Source organism: Microcaecilia unicolor, chromosome 6, assembly GCF_901765095.1.
Source record: "Microcaecilia unicolor chromosome 6, aMicUni1.1, whole genome shotgun sequence".
In the NCBI taxonomy this organism is placed as follows: domain Eukaryota; kingdom Metazoa; phylum Chordata; class Amphibia; order Gymnophiona; family Siphonopidae; genus Microcaecilia; species Microcaecilia unicolor.
Genome location: NC_044036.1, coordinates 147,479,439 through 147,491,805, shown reverse-complemented (window position 1 = coordinate 147,491,805; position 12,367 = coordinate 147,479,439).

The window sequence follows — 12,367 nt, the reverse complement described above, 5'->3', positions numbered from 1 at the left end:
TGTCATTACAAATGACAACCCAGGAACAAAAAAAGTGTTTGTTGGTATTTTCACAGAGTAGGTACCTTTTGCAGTTGAATCAATTATATATGTACTTTTTGTTTGTTTGTTTGTTTGTTTGTTTGGTTTGGTTTGCATCTGATATTTTATCAATGTTTGTCAGTTAAAACCTCAGATTAAAAGTAATGAAGCTGAAACAGGATATCTCTTTAATCCCCTTTAACTGAGGAAGATGGTTACAGTATGTTCCATGCATACCGGCCAGCTCTGAGGGTGTCAGTGTTTGCTGAGCACCCCAGCATTGAGCAGGTTCCTTCACTGTGTCTAGGGTGAGGCAGTTTGTTTTGTGTGTGGCATCCCCAATCATTTTGAAATGTTGGTACCTATGGTTTCCCTGACCATCTGTACATGGTCAACTCAGTTTTCTTATCTACAAGGTAGGCAAAAGCTGAATCAGTGGTTATAAGGTAATTGATTAATCTGCTTACAGAGTGCATTGTATATGACTAATACTATAAAAGTATTTCTACTATGGTTATACTGTATCATTAAACATATTATATTATATAGGAAGTACCAAACATGATTTCTTTCTGTTTGTCATATATTGTGTGGTATCTACAATTGATTTTTCTTGGGATTTCCCACATTTTTCTCTTGTGTCTTGACATGTTCCCCACCATCCTCTTCCAAAACGATGCTTTCCTCCATCTCAGGACGTGCTCCCACCTTCCCCCAGGGCTTTGCTGGTAATGGACTCACTTTTGATGAGATCAGAGTGCTTGAGTAGATTGAAGCTCTGCCAACCACTCTGCTTGCTTCAAGATGATATAGAAGCTTAATCAGACCTGTTTTTATGTACATCAGGAGTCCCTAAAGGGAGGGGCCACACAGGACATTTCATAACAGAGAGGGCTGGGGCTGAGATGGTTCCCCCATAGAGACAGGGGAGAGATAGGGGCAGGGTGGGCAAAAGATACTAATTGTAGATTTCTCAGAAATTGGCCACCTCCCACCCCAGGAACCCTGCCCATTGCTTTCCACTTCCCCTCCCCCTCCTTTTGCCACCAGGGTATGTATGGGTATGTGGTACAATCCATCCCCCTCCACTTCTTCCTACACCCTTTCCTCCCAACTCTTATTGTACCTGAATATTACCTTGTGCTACAATTGAAAAGAAAGGTGTGAACTACATGTGATGTATGTGTATTGCTATACCTCTTGTTATGTAATTACATCTCTTGTTATTTAATTTTCTGATCAATTTGTAAGCCACATTGCACCTCATGGCTAATATGGGATAAAAATGGCTAATGTAATGTAATCCAAAATCCCTTCCCTTTCCCTTTCCCTTCCCCTCCCTCCTGTTCATCTCATCTAATTTGCATGGGTCGGTGGCTGTTCCACTAATAGGACTTGGCGTCTCTGCCAGTGGCTTTCTTCAATAAGGTGTGGGTGGTTCTTCCACTGGTGAGGATAGGACTCCCCGAATGTGGCTCTTTAGTGCTGAATTGGTGGCTCCGCCTCTACTGGTGTAGTTTTGGACTCAAGCCAGGTGAACACACTCATGAATGTTCCAGGTTCAAGTTTATTTAATATATGCAGTGTTTTTGTTGCAGAGTTGGGTTGGTCGTCTGCTCATCAAAAGATTATTTTAAAGGTTTGGACTGTTCCTGACCCTCCTTTGTTTTGGAATTGATGGAATTTTGTTTTCACCATATTATGTTGATGGAGAAGCAGAGGGTGAGGGTGTCCTTAGCCATTCTTATCTATGTGAGGTCAATTCCTTTCTCCTAGAGCCTGCAGTCTGATATTGAATACTCTGTAACTTTGTATGCAATTTTTTTTTGTACGGAGAGTAGGTGGTTGAGATGTTGAATTCATTTTGGGACAGATGTTGTCTCTCAGGGGGGGCTATGGGGCACAAAGCTTCTCTGCTTGATTGACGTATCATTGTTCCCAGTGCTGCCTGACTTATTTTGTTCTTTCTTGTTTGATTATTGATTATATTAGGAAACAATATTAATACACCGCAAATCACAAAATCTAAGCCATTTACAGTGGATAATACTTCTGCTTCTTCTGGGAGGGCCTGGGAAATCCTGCCAGCTTTTTTTCTGATGTCAATGCTGTGGTAAACAAACATTTCCACTTCCCAGGCTGGGTCCCAGGACCCCTGATGCACAAACTTAAAAGGCCTTTGCTTAGGGTAGAAAAATATCAAGCCTCCCTTGCATTCTGCAAACTTCTAATGCTCCTTCTTCTCGTGAACCTCAGATGCCTGACTTCCAATTCTCTCTTTGCTGATCCTACAGACATCTGGACTTCAGACGGGCTGTGAACACAAGACACAGTGCACAGGGGCTGAGTCAGCTCATGGCTGTACACTCATATACTCTGATGTGGAAATCCTGAGGGGACAGAACCATAAGTGGACAGGGTTCTGTTTACTAAAATGCAGTAAGTTTTGCGCTTATAACAGAAAAAATAAACACATGGTAAGTAAAAAGGCTATAACATAGCAAATGGCGACAGATAAAGACCTGTACGGTCCATCCAATCTGCCCATCAAGATAAACTCATTTTACATGGTATGTGTTACTTCATATGTATACTTGAGTTTGATTTGTCCTTGTCATTCTCAGGGCACAGACCATACATAAGTATTGCCATACTGGGAAAGACCAAAGATCCATCGAGCCCAGCATCCAACAGTGGCCAATCCAGGTCACAAATACCCAGCAAGATCCCCAAAATGTACAAAACATTTTATACTGCTTATCCAAGAAATTGTGGATTTTTCCCAAGTCCATTTAATAACGGTCTATGGACTTTTCCTTTAGGAAGCCATCCAAACCTTTTTTAAACTCCGCTAAGCTAACCGCCTTTACCACATTCTCTGGCAACGAATTCCAGAGTTCAATTACACGTTGAGTGAAGACAAATTTTCTCCGATTCGTTTTAAATTTACTACATTGTAGCTTCATCACATGCCCCCTAGTCCTAGAATTTTTGGAAAGCATGAACAGACGCTTCACATCTACCTGTTCAACTCCACTCATTATTTTATAGACCTCTATCATATCTCCCCTCAGCCGCCTTGTCTCCAAGCTGAAGAGCCCTAGCCGCTTTAGCCTTTCCTCATAGGGAAGTCATCCCATCCCCTTTATCATTTTCGTCGCACTTCTCTGCACCTTTTCTAATTTCACTATATCGTTTTGGAGATGCGGCGACCAGAATTGAACACAATATTTGAGATGCAGTGGCACCATGGAGTGATACAAAGGCAAAAATTAAAATTTACACACGTACATAGCCAAGCATATTCTGTAATGTACATAAATTCTAACATGCGCAGGCAAAAAAGGTGTGTGTTTATGGGAGTGGAAATGGGCGTTTCATGAGCATTCCAAAATCTATGAGCCAGAGCGCGTAAATCTACGTGCAGGGATTTACATCAGCTTTTCATTGGTGTAAATGGATGTGCATAGATTTAGTCACATAAACTGCACCAAAGCATATTCTAAATATCACGTGTAGACATACACGTGGTATTTAGAATACACTTAGGCTTAATTGCCTAACGTGTTAATTTTAGGCGCCCTATATAGAATTGGGCCCTAACTGCTTAGTGCACCTTGGTAAAGAGGCCCTTAAGCTCCTTAGTCTCTGTATTCACTGCCCTGATGTTCACTGAGAACTGGTGATCAGGTATTTACACCCTGATTTTCTATATAGAGGAGACTATTAGTGATAATAATTGGGTGCTAATTGACACTAATTGGCACCAATTTGGAATTGGGTGCGCATTTTGCCATGCACTAGTCTATAATAATGTGCACCCAAATCGTATAGCACACAACCCAATAGGGACGTGGTCATAGGAGGTGCATGGGCAGGTTGAGGGCGTTTCTAAAATTTGTGTGCAGTGTTATAGAACACTGGGGATGTGCACCTGATTTCAGCAGGCTTAAGTCCTGGCATCCAAAACTAGGCACCAAATTCGAAGTTCAATGCTATTGTATAATGGGCATTCTCAGGGCTTTTTTTTTTGAGGGGGTACTGAGTACCGGCACCTTTTCTGTTGTCTGCTAAAATTGACCCATGGTCCCCAAGTTTTAATGAAAGATCTCAGGCTCTACACAACAATTCTGCCTTGACAGATTCTGTGACCAGTTACAAGGGGGCCTGGCTATTGTGGTATGGGTTCCTCAGTGATCACCCCACCCGTGAAGGGTGGCCTGGCATTTTAGTACCGGCACCTTTTTCACGGAAAAAAATGCACTGGGCATTCTTATTTGAGTGTCCATTGTAGAAAACAAATAGAGAGGGTAATACAGCATATATAGAAGGTATACAGACAAAAAAGCAACACTGGGCCAACAGGGGTTCTTTATTGGCAGATGACCTGACACGGGCCGTGTTTCAGCGTTAAACTTGGTTCTGCAGTATGCACGTTGTATAAGTTCAATGCCCCAAAAGCTGGAAAATTGTTTGTAGATCGCCGCAATGCAAAGGCTGAACTCTTTAGAGAGGCTTCTCGTTTGCACAACTTTTGGGGCATTGAACTTATACAACGTGCATACTGCAGAACCAAGTTTAACATGGCCCGTGTCGGGTCATCTGCCAATAAAGAGCCCCTGTTGTCCCAGTCTTGAAGGCCCAGTGTTGCTTTATTGTCTGTAGTGTCCATTGTAGAACGTTAAGCACCAATTTTTTTTTCAGCATCGATTTTTGAGTGCCATTTATTGAATCGTGCCCTTAAAATCCGTGGGGAGAGAGTGAAATGTACATAAGCCCCCCCCCCCCCTGGATTCTATATAATTTGACTTATTCTGGATTTGCGCACACAACTTAGGGCTCCTTTTACTACCGCTTGATATACAAAAAATTATTTATTTTTGTAGCGCCGGAGTGTACCCAGCGGTAATTAGGCAGTGTTGCGCGCTGCCCAGTTACCGCTGGGTTAATGCAGGAGCACTTGCCGCCACCTCAATGGGTGGCGGTAAGGGCTCCCCCTCGAAATGGCCACACGGCAAATGCTTTACTTGCCACATGGCCATTTCCTGCAGGAAGTCAAGACTTCCCTTTTACCAGCTGCGGTAACATTAATTGGCATTAATTAGAATTTACACGCATAACTGTCTAAGCACATTCTGTAAAGTAAAGAGCAAATAGAATGTTAGGTATTATTAGAAAAGGAATGGAAAACAAAAATGAGGATGTTTTAATGCCTTTGTATCGCTCCATGGTGCGACCGCACCTTGAATATTGTGTTCAATTCTGGTCACCGCATCGCAAAAAAGATATAGTGGAATTAGAAAAGGTGCAGAGAAGGACGACGAAAATGATAAAGGGGATGGGACGACTTCCCTATGAGGAAAGGCTAAAGCAGCTAGGGCTCTTCAGCTTGGAGAAAAGGCGGCTGAGGGGAGATACGATAGAGGTCTATAAAATAATGAGTGGTGTTGATGTGAAGCGTCTTGTTTACTCTTTCCAAAAATACTAGGACTAGGGGACATGCGATGAAGCTACAATGTAGTACATTTAAAACGAATCAGAGAAAATTTGTCTTCACTCAATGTGTAATTAAACTCTGGAATTCATTGCCAGAGAATGTGGTAAAGGCAGTTAGCTTAGCAGAGTTTTAAAATGGGTTGGACAGCTTCCTAAAGGAAAAGTCCATAGACCATTATTAAATGGACTTGGGGAAAATCCACTATTTCTGGGATAAGCGGTATAAAATGTTTTGTACATTTTGGGGATCTTGCTGGGTATTTGTGACCTGGATTGGCCACTGTTGGAAACAGGATGCTGGGCTCGATGGACCTTTGGTCTTTCCCAGTATGGCAATACTTATGTACTAATTCTAAGATGCAGAGTTGGAAAAGGAGCATAGCGGAATGGGCAAGTCATGGGCGTTTCTAAAATCTATGTGCATTGTTATAGAATCCAGTTTTGCGAAGACAGGTTTCTTCTGTATTTGTTACATTGTTATAGAATCCACCCAGTCTGCTCCTAATTTAGGCATAGGCATTTATACCAAATATTACTTGGCGTAACTGCCCTTGACTACATTTCGTCACGCAGATGGGTGCTAGGCATATTCTATAAACCACACCTAAATTTATTTCTTTTGGCGCTGATTTTTTAAGCATGATATATAGAATCTAGTCCAAGATGTCTGCAGGAAGGACAGAAATGGACATTGGCAGACCAGGGGTGGGTGGGGAACAGTGGAGGTCTGCCAGGAGGTGGCAATGCAAATGGAAACTGGAGAGCCACCAGTGGAGCAGAATGCAATTAAGAGATTAGATCTGAGGTCAGGGCCATGGCATGGCACCAGCAGAACCAAGAAGAATCCCTGACTGAACTTAAATGCAAACATTGATTTTAAAAAAATCTTGTATAATTTCACAGTATTTCTTCATTCTGCAGAATATATCCTTTCTCAGCACGTGACTGCTGTCATCCTTTACCATTAACCTTTTCCCTATCAATCATGTCATCAAAACCATCAGCATTAAAAGTGCTCTCTATCCCCTGTGCCTAACATTCATGGATTCCTTCTCATCTGTGACATCATCACCTGCAATGCACCCTGGGAATTCAGAGGTCTGGGAAAGTAAAATGGCAGTTTGTTGCTCTTTGAATGTTAAACTCGTGTCAGTTGAGACACTGAAAATTATAACAATTCCTAAAAGAGAGGGCAATGATTGTTTATATATGCTTTGCAGTTGATACTGTGTCTTCTTTAACTGATCCTCAGTGTATGATCCCAGCTCTTTTGTGTCTTTCACTGCTACATGTCAGTATGACCCAGTTGTAAGTAACCCTAGTACCTCAGCTTGAAATATTCAGATGTGAGAGGTAAAATTGTAAATTTATTTTAATGTACTAGTTTACTTTTTTTTTGGCTTAAATGTCTTCAGTATGTTCTTCTAATCGGCCTTCACAGAGGGGGGGAGGGGCTCATAATTGGATTATATCAACCCAGTATATTTTGAGATCACGTCAGTAGAGTATTTTTCTTGATAAAAAGTTTTCGTGCCTGAAATTGGTATACCTTTTAAAAGGACAATCTGACTATCTTGATATTCTTTTCACAAAGCCAATCTAAGCAAATAACACAGCACTATTATGCAAGTCTGCCTTCATACTTAAAATCTGATCAGCATCTTGACATACTGGATTGGATCAGTGATTACCTGGACGTACTTAAATCGTGACTAAACATAGCACAGAATTTTTAAACACAGAAGGAATGTACAGAGCCTGGGGTAAAATTATCCAGTATGTAAATGAAACATATCTAAGTCAAACAGTAATAGTCTCTTTACTCTTGAGGTTTCGGCAACATCTACCAGACGTTAGCTATGATTGCTGGAGATGCTTGATCTCAGTAAGAAATTAATCAGAATCCATCTGTTCCCTTCTCATCCTGGACAATTTCATTACAACTAAACCAGGGATTATGGGATTCTCTTCGCTCTCTCTCTCTTTTTATATCATTTATTGTTTGTACCAAAATTTGGCGGGTCTTTGATTAAAATGCTTACTTTTAGCATGGTTTCATCCTTTCTGAAAAAGACAGGTCACCATAAAAGAAACTGTACCTTTGATTTTTTTTTTTTTCATTTTTTATTCCATCAGGGAAGTGGAACATATTCAAATAAGATAATGAAAGGCCTTTATTTTCAATTCTTTACATCATTTAAATCTCAGTCCTTTTTTTTTGTATGGCATAACATTTATTAAAAAGTCTTCTATCAATGTATTCCACTATTATTTAATAAGAATATATTCATCCTAGTGGGAGAAAATAAGTTTAAACTCAGGCATAAAAGTAATTGTTGAGTTTTGAAGCATTGATACCTTTGTTCTTACAAGCAAAGCCCAATGAAGAATGGCTGGTAATAATGTAAGACAGGTCTAAACAGAGAACCACAGCAAGGGGTACGATGAGACTTAATGAAGTAGAAGTGATAATTACAGAACATTTCCAATCTGGCCTTTAACTGAGTATGATCATTAGCAGCTCTGTCTCTTCCGTTTTGTTTTTCTTCCTATTTCTCTACTTCTGTACTTTGTACTTCCAGTGATCACATTGGTCCCAGAGAGAACTGAATGCTTTGTTGGTTGCACAACTATGTGTTGAAAAATAAAATGACTCAAAGATATTGCAGTACCTGACCTTTTGGTGCCACAGAGATCCCTTTCTTTAGATGCAATAGCAGTGGCGTAGCCACAAGTCACTTAGGATTCGGGCCCACCCAATAGCAGCACACATTTAGTGGTAGCTGGTGGGGATCTCAAGCTCCATCAGCTGAAGACCTCCCGCTGATGATGCTGAAAACATTGCTCTCCACCTCAGCAGTCTGAGCTTCCTAAACTGACGATACCAGCACCTGCACATGCTCAGTTTTCAGCGCATGCCTGCTGCAGGCTGCCAAGGTGGAGAACAGTGTTTTCCTGCCAGCTGAGATTTTTTTCTTTAAGTTGGTGGGGGAGGGGGGGAGAACACTTGGTACCCACCCACTTCTTGTCTAGGCCCACCCAAAATCTGCTGTCTGGCTACACCCCTGTCAGCAATAGTCTTACCTCAAAATGGGCTTAGATGGTCTGATTAACTTATCTGCTGAAGCACTTTCAGATTAGTCTTATATCGGTCCCAAAATAGGGATCACTGTGAAACTGAAAGAGGTTCTTGAAGGGTTCTCTGAACATGGCTGAACTATGAACCCTTTTCTTTTTCCGGTTGGAGGAAGACAAAGTCACACATGGATGTCTGAGTGCATCTCATTAGCAAACTTTTATCAGGTAACAAGATGGATTTCTGTAGAAGCTTGCCGGTACTCACTTGACTCCGTGGCTGATGGCCCTTCCCTTTGAGCCATCAGAGGATGCTGATGAAAGCCGACCGGTACAATGAACAGACCAATGGCCAGGGCCACCGAGAGACTGGGCCGGGCCCGGGGCAAGGCCGCCCCCGGGGCCCCGCCCCTACCCCCTGAGGTCGCCGCCGCTGCTCCCCCTCCACCTCCCCCAAGATCGCCGTCACCGCTCCGCCCTCCACCCCCCTCGAGGTCACCACCGCTGCTCCCTCCCGTCCACCCGGCCCCCTCCATCTGCCACCGGGCTGGGCCCCCTGCATTGAAATCACAGCACCTCTCACCTCCGTGTGAAAGTGCTGCAGGCAGAAGGGCAGCAGATCACCTCCCTTCGGCCCTCCTTCCCTCCTTGTGTCCCACCCTCGTGGAAGTTACGGTAGATGAGGGCGGGACACAGGGAGGGAAGGAGGCCCGAAGGGAGGCGATCTGCTGCCCAGCTGCCTGCAGCACTTTCACACGGAGGTGAGAGGTGCTGTGATTTCAATGCAGGGGGCCCGGCCCAGTGGCAGACAGTCGACGACGGAGGGTGGGTGGGACCGTGGCGCCGTGCCCGGGGAATTTTGTCCCCCCCTGCCTCCCCCTCTTGGCGACTATGGCACCGGCTTCTTTCCAGGGCTTGAAAGGGGTTGCTGGGTTGTTCCCAGAAACTGAAGGGCTTTTGCATTTCAGTGGATACTGGATTCTGTGACTTGTTGTGGATAAATGTTTCACAGGCAATGTTTAATCTACCAAGCTTAATATTAGTACACGCAGAGAGACACATGCCAGTGACACTTGCTATGTAGAATCATCGATCATTCATTGCTCCAAACAAATGAGGATGTTAACTGCTTGAAATGAACCATTAATAAAACTCCTAAAACTACCGTGTACATGATGCAGTCCTATTCATTTCCTCCATAATCTCATTTCAGGTCATACACGCCTGACACCGATATTTAATCAAAAAAGTCCCTATCACGTTGCATACGTCTGTCACTCACATTTAATCAAAAAAGTTTCCATCGGGTTGCACACGCATGTTACCGATATTTAATCAAAAAAAGTTATCAGGTCACACACCTGTCACCGATATTTAATCAAAAGAAGTTTCTATCAGGTCATACACAGCTGTCAATAATATTTAATCAAAAAAGTCTCTATTGGTCACGCCTGTCATCAATATTTAACCCAGAAAATTTCCTATCAGGTCACACACGCCTGTCACCAATATTTAACCAAAAAAGGTCTCTATCGGGTTGCACACGTATGTTACCGATATTTAATCAAAAAAGTTCCTATCAGGTCACACACAACTGTCAATAATATTTAATCAAAAAAGTCCCTATTGGTTCACACCTGTCATTGATATTTAACCCAGAAAAGTTCCTATCAGGGCACGCACGCCTGTCACCGATATTTAATCAAAAAAGTCTCTATCAGCGTGCAGGACGTGCATGCAGGACATCAGGAGTCAGGACTCACAGAAACAGATCAATGAACGTGCCGGAGACTGGTGCTGAAGAAGACTTCAGCTGGCGGGGGTTGGGGACCCCCGCCAGCAAAGGTACCTGGCGGTGGGAGGGGGTCAAAAGTGGCGGTGGAGGGGCGGAGGCGGGGGGAGGTCGAAAGTGGCAGGGAGGAGTGGCGGCTGGGGGAGGCAGGCTAAAATGTGCCTCGGCTCAGGACCCCCCTCCCGCCGAGGTCTGGCTACGCCCCTGCTTCACACACATGGACCGCAGCTAATGAAAACCGCAACTAAAAGTCACAGTGCTTTTACAGAAGTTGATTTTGCACCACATTCGGAGTGGCAACTGAGTGGGAGGAAAGTATTGGGAGAACAAGTGAAAAGGGATGTAACGTGGTAACATAGTAGATGATGGCAGATAAAGACCTGTACAGTCCATCCAGTCTGCCCAACAAGATAAACTCATTGTATGTGCTACATTATATGTATACCTGACCTTGAGTTGTCCTTGCCATTTTCAGGGCACAGACCATTGAAATCTGCCCAGCACTAGCTTTGCTTCCCAGTTACTGGTGTTGCTACCCAATCTTCGCTAAGCTTCTGTGGATCCATTCCTTCTGAACAGGATTCCTTTCTGTTTATCCCACGCATTTTTGAATTCCATTACCATTTTCATCTCCACCATCTCCCACGGGAGGGCATTCCACGTATCTACCACCCTCTCCCTGAAAAAATACTTCCTTACATTGTTCCTGAGTCTGCCCCCCCTTCAACCTCAATTCATGTCCTCTAACTCTACCACCTTCCCGTCTCTGGAAAAGGTTTGTTTGAGGATTAATACCTTTCAAATATTTGAACATCTGCATCATATCACCCCTGTGTCTCCTTTCATCCAGGGTATACTTGTTCAGTGGTGTTTTATACATGTCGTGTTTTATAAGTTATGCTTGTAGCTTTGAGTCTTGCCCGTGGGTGCACCTACCTGTCAAATACATGCTGTGTAAGATGTGCACATATTTACTGAATAGCGCTTGGGTGGAATTTGGAAATTTACATGCTTATGTGCACATATACACACAAATATGCCATTATCAAATCTTTGAAGAACCTGGTTGGTGTGTAAATGTAATGACCACTTTATAGACTTACCCCCAATAGGACCAATTAGGAGTAAGTGCTTTCACTCTATCAGTCAAAAATAATGTGAAAGTAGCCGATTCGGAATAAGTGTTGTTGTATACTCTGGTCTTTGCTGCTGGACATTTCTAGTAGACAAGAACTGCCGAGTTGCCTGGTTCCAGGAGGGAAATATGGGGTCAGTCCTGAATTTCTGACAACCCTATCCTGGTATGAGTCCTGAAGCACTGATGTCAATGGACGGAATCAAGGACTACAAATCTCACACTGCTTTGGCCAGGAGTGGTCAAAAATTCTCCCTCCTGGAACTGGATAATTTGTTAACTCTGCAAGACAGCTCCTTATTTTGGTATTATTTGGTGGGAGGCAGGGCTGGTGGTTGGGAGGTGGGGATAGTGCTGGGCAGACTTATACAGTCTGTGCCAGAGCCGGTGGTGGGAGGCGGGGCTGGTGGCTGGGAGGAGGGGATAGTGCTGGGCAGACTTATACAGTCTGTGCCCTGAAAAAGACAGGTACAAATCAAGGTAAGGTATACACAAAAAATGGCACATGTGAGTTTATCTTGTTGGGCAGACTGGATGGACCGTGCAGGTCTTTTTCTGCCGTCATCTACTATGTTACTATGTATTATAATAACCCTTTTTAGTATTACAATAACCCCGTTGGCAGGCCTTGTCCATGTACCTTCTTTTTACATAACAATTTAACAGCAGAACACTCTTACTGAGAGTTGTCTTAGGAGCCATTAGTCAGTATCAGAAGCCTGAGGCCTACTGCCTGCCAGTGGTCACAAATCATAATGAATCCAGCTATATTTTATTCACATTTCTTGGGGTTCAGGGGTATTGAAATCTGTTTCTAGTTTTCCAGTTTGACTGAAGCTCAAAAGGTT